At 51.4% G+C, this 5,000-nt stretch overlaps 1 non-coding gene across 1 annotated transcript in view; it reads right to left on the reverse strand.

Moving 5' to 3' along the window:
* The window catches only part of LOC143278395 (small subunit ribosomal RNA), a 1,829-nt gene extending 1,275 nt beyond the window's left edge, over positions 1–554 (reverse strand). The window contains exon 1 of the ribosomal RNA XR_013054035.1: positions 1–554. This exon is cut by the window's left edge and continues 1,275 nt beyond it. This is a non-coding gene — a ribosomal RNA (small subunit ribosomal RNA).
* Positions 555–5,000: the final 4,446 nt, after the last annotated feature.

Below are 5,000 nucleotides of genomic sequence, written 5' to 3' on the forward strand. Positions count from 1 at the left end.
CAATAGATCCTCGTTAAAGGGTTTAAAGTGTACTCATTCCAATTACGGAGCCTCAAAAGAGTTCCGTATTGTTATTTTTCGTCACTACCTCCCCGTGCCAGGAGTGGGTAAGTTGCGCGCCTGCTGCCTTCCTTGGATGTGGTAGCCGTTTCTCATGCTCCCTCTCCGGAATCGAACCCTGATTCCCCGCTACCCGTTGCTAACATGGTAGGCAGATCACGTACCATCGTCATTTGATAGGGCAGACATTTGAAAGATGCGTCGCCGGCTCGAGGCCATGCGATCGGCACAAAGTTATCCAGAGTCACCAAAGGACGGGCAGAACCCGACTGGCTTTGAACTAATAAAAGCGCTCTTTCCCCGAGGGGTCGGAGCTGGTCGGCATGTATTAGCTCTAGAATTACCACAGTTATCCAAGTAAATTTGGATCATCTAAGGAACCTCGACTGATTTAATGAGCCATTCGCGGTTTCACCGTACGAGGGTGTGAACTTAGACATGCATGGCTTAATCTTTGAGACAAGCATATGACTACTGGCAGGATCAACCAGAATGCAACCCGTATTCTGCGTGCCCCCGGGAGACGGTTGCAGCGCCAGTTGGGACCGCTGCTCACAGAAACGAGGGCTGAGCTCTTTCCGTGGGCGGTCCGCGGCAGCACTATCAACTGAAACCACCGGACAACAGATTCAGGGCCTGAGAGTGCAACGAATCCATCGGTCTCGGCGGGAGGCGCGCCAAGAAGAAGAAGGAGGAGGAGGAGACCAGACCGGACCGGACCGGACCCCACCCTTTCTTCCTCCTCGACACCGTCTCCCGCCCGTTTCCACGTGCCGGACGACGCCCGGTTAGAGACGGGCGCGCCCTTGACGAGATGAAGCAGGCGTTACGCTTTGGGACGCCGAAGGGGCTGGGGAGCACCAACGACCGTCAGTGAGGGAGGAGAGAAAACGCTTCTCTCGACCCGTCGTCAGCGAACGCACCGAACCTTCTACGGACCGTGAGACGCCGGCCGACAAGCCGAGCCCCGGCAAAGGAAGCCCGGCGAGGCGGCCGTGCGCGTTCACACTTGGACGCGCAGGCGGGAAGCTCGGCAGCCGGGCGGGTAGCCTGCGGGGAGCTGGTGGGCTCCCGAGACTCCCGTCCCCCGACTCGGGCCTCGCACGCCGAGCGGTCGCTAGCTTGCCAGTGCAAAAGACAGAAGCGCGGGGGCAGTAAAGCCAGGCGGACGGGTCGACCGTTGCCGGCTGTGCGCCGACCGGAGCGATCCGCCACGCCACGCCGCGTCCCCCACAACCAGGGTGTCGCATAAGGCGCTGCGAAGGTGGACCTTGATCCACATTGGGCAGAGCCTGAGTTGAGGCCCCCCAGCACGTGCCTGGGGACCAGGCGTTGAGGAGTAGGCCTTTTTTTGAGGGCCCAGAAAGTATTTTGGCAATTGTAGCGAGGTTTTGGAGTTTTATCCACAACCTTTACCTGCCTTTTTTTCTCTCCGAGCATGCCAAAGTTGAGAGAAAACGCCGTTTGGCATGGACGGGAGGAGGTGTGGAGGAGTAGTCCATTTTTGAATGGCAGCGGAAAGATTTTGGCAATTGTAGCGAGGTTCTTCGGACTTTTATCCACAACCTTTACCTGCCTTTTCCTCAGCGAGCATGCCAAAGTTGAGAGAAAACGCCCTTCGCCATTGACGGGACCAGACGTTGACGACTACGTCTTTCTTTTTTTCACGGCGCCTGAACGATTTGGGCAATTCTCCACAGCGCGTTTACTTTTTATCCACAACCTTTACCTGCCTTTTCCTCAGCGAGCATGCCAAAGTTGAGAGGAAAACGCCGTTTGGCATGGACAGGAGCAGGCGTTGACGACCAGGTCTTTTTTTTGGTCTTTTTTTTTCACAGCGCCGGAAGGATTCAGGCAATTCTCCAAAGCCGGTTACTTTTATCCACAACCTTTACTGGACCTTTTTTTTCTTTTTTCCTTTTTTCTCTCTCCGAGCATGCCAAAGTTGATAGAAAACGCGGTTCGGCATGGACGGGAGCAGGCGTTGAGGAGTAGGCCTTTTTTTGAGGGCCCAGAAAGTATTTTGGCAATTTTTTACTTTTTTATCCACAACCTTTACCTGCCTTTTTTTCTCTCCGAGCATGCCAAAGTTGAGAGAAAACGCCGTTTGGCATGGACGGGAGGAGGTGTGGAGGAGTAGTCCATTTTTGAATGGCAGCGGAAAGATTTTGGCAATTGTAGCGAGGTTCTTCGGACTTTTATCCACAACCTTTACCTGCCTTTTCCTCAGCGAGCATGCCAAAGTTGAGAGAAAACGCCCTTCGCCATTGACGGGACCAGACGTTGACGACTACGTCTTTCTTTTTTTCACGGCGCCTGAACGATTTGGGCAATTCTCCACAGCGCGTTTACTTTTTATCCACAACCTTTACCTGCCTTTTCCTCAGCGAGCATGCCAAAGTTGAGAGGAAAACGCCGTTTGGCATGGACAGGAGCAGGCGTTGACGACCAGGTCTTTTTTTTGGTCTTTTTTTTTTCACAGCGCCGGAAGGATTCAGGCAATTCTCCAAAGCCGGTTACTTTTATCCACAACCTTTACTGGACCTTTTTTTTCTTTTTTTCCTTTTTTCTCTCTCCGAGCATGCCAAAGTTGATAGAAAACGCGGTTCGGCATGGACGGGAGCAGGCGTTGAGGAGTAGGCCTTTTTTTGAGGGCCCAGAAAGTATTTTGGCAATTTTTTACTTTTTTATCCACAACCTTTACCTGCCTTTTTTTCTCTCCGAGCATGCCAAAGTTGAGAGAAAACGCCGTTTGGCATGGACGGGAGGAGGTGTGGAGGAGTAGTCCATTTTTGAATGGCAGCGGAAAGATTTTGGCAATTGTAGCGAGGTTCTTCGGACTTTTATCCACAACCTTTACCTGCCTTTTCCTCAGCGAGCATGCCAAAGTTGAGAGAAAACGCCCTTCGCCATTGACGGGACCAGACGTTGACGACTACGTCTTTCTTTTTTTCACGGCGCCTGAACGATTTGGGCAATTCTCCACAGCGCGTTTACTTTTTATCCACAACCTTTACCTGCCTTTTCCTCAGCGAGCATGCCAAAGTTGAGAGGAAAACGCCGTTTGGCATGGACAGGAGCAGGCGTTGACGACCAGGTCTTTTTTTTGGTCTTTTTTTTTCACAGCGCCGGAAGGATTCAGGCAATTCTCCAAAGCCGGTTACTTTTATCCACAACCTTTACTGGACCTTTTTTTTTTTTTTTCCTTTTTTCTCTCTCCGAGCATGCCAAAGTTGATAGAAAACGCGGTTCGGCATGGACGGGAGCAGGCGTTGAGGAGTAGGCCTTTTTTTGAGGGCCCAGAAAGTATTTTGGCAATTTTTTACTTTTTTATCCACAACCTTTACCTGCCTTTTTTTCTCTCCGAGCATGCCAAAGTTGAGAGAAAACGCCGTTTGGCATGGACGGGAGGAGGTGTGGAGGAGTAGTCCATTTTTGAATGGCAGCGGAAAGATTTTGGCAATTGTAGCGAGGTTCTTCGGACTTTTATCCACAACCTTTACCTGCCTTTTCCTCAGCGAGCATGCCAAAGTTGAGAGAAAACGCCCTTCGCCATTGACGGGACCAGACGTTGACGACTACGTCTTTCTTTTTTTCACGGCGCCTGAACGATTTGGGCAATTCTCCACAGCGCGTTTACTTTTTATCCACAACCTTTACCTGCCTTTTCCTCAGCGAGCATGCCAAAGTTGAGAGGAAAACGCCGTTTGGCATGGACAGGAGCAGGCGTTGACGACCAGGTCTTTTTTTTGGTCTTTTTTTTTCACAGCGCCGGAAGGATTCAGGCAATTCTCCAAAGCCGGTTACTTTTATCCACAACCTTTACTGGACCTTTTTTTTCTTTTTTTCCTTTTTTCTCTCTCCGAGCATGCCAAAGTTGATAGAAAACGCGGTTCGGCATGGACGGGAGCAGGCGTTGAGGAGTAGCCTTTTTTTGAGGGCCCAGAAAGTATTTTGGCAATTTTTGACTTTTTTATCCACAACCTTTACCTGCCTTTTTTTCTCTCCGAGCATGCCAAAGTTGAGAGAAAACGCCGTTTGGCATGGACGGGAGGAGGTGTGGAGGAGTAGTCCATTTTTGAATGGCAGCGGAAAGATTTTGGCAATTGTAGCGAGGTTCTTCGGACTTTTATCCACAACCTTTACCTGCCTTTTCCTCAGCGAGCATGCCAAAGTTGAGAGAAAACGCCCTTCGCCATTGACGGGACCAGACGTTGACGACTACGTCTTTCTTTTTTTCACGGCGCCTGAACGATTTGGGCAATTCTCCACAGCGCGTTTACTTTTTATCCACAACCTTTACCTGCCTTTTCCTCAGCGAGCATGCCAAAGTTGAGAGGAAAACGCCGTTTGGCATGGACAGGAGCAGGCGTTGACGACAGGTCTTTTTTTTGGTCTTTTTTTTTCACAGCGCCGGAAGGATTCAGGCAATTCTCCAAAGCCGGTTACTTTTATCCACAACCTTTACTGGACCTTTTTTTTCTTTTTCCCTCTCTCCGAGCATGAAGTTGATAGAAACCGCGTTCGGCAGGACGCCCTCGCTTGGAGAAGGCCTTTTTTGAGGGCCCAGAAAGTATTTGCAATTTTTTATTTTTTATCACAACCTTACCTGCCTTTTTTTCTCCGAGCATGCCAAGTGAGAGGCCGCCGTTTCGCATGGACGGGAGAGGTGTGGAGGGTAGTCCATTTTTGAATGGCAGCGGGAGGCGGTTAGCAGACAGGTTCCCAGTCTCTGCCATCCGAACGACCTGCGAGGGCAGAGCGGCCACGCCCCGGCGCCCTCGGTCCCCGACGGACGACAGGCATTTCTTTTTCACGGCGCCTGAACGATTTGCGCCTCCATCACCGCCGCCTTTTTATCCACCCGAGAACCTGTCGTGGCGCTCTGCCCGCGGAAAGTGACACGGCCGGCGCCGTCAGGCCACCGGGCAGGTCTTGCG

Source organism: Babylonia areolata, unplaced genomic scaffold (genome assembly GCF_041734735.1).
Source record: "Babylonia areolata isolate BAREFJ2019XMU unplaced genomic scaffold, ASM4173473v1 tig00006703, whole genome shotgun sequence".
Taxonomy (NCBI): domain Eukaryota; kingdom Metazoa; phylum Mollusca; class Gastropoda; order Neogastropoda; family Buccinidae; genus Babylonia; species Babylonia areolata.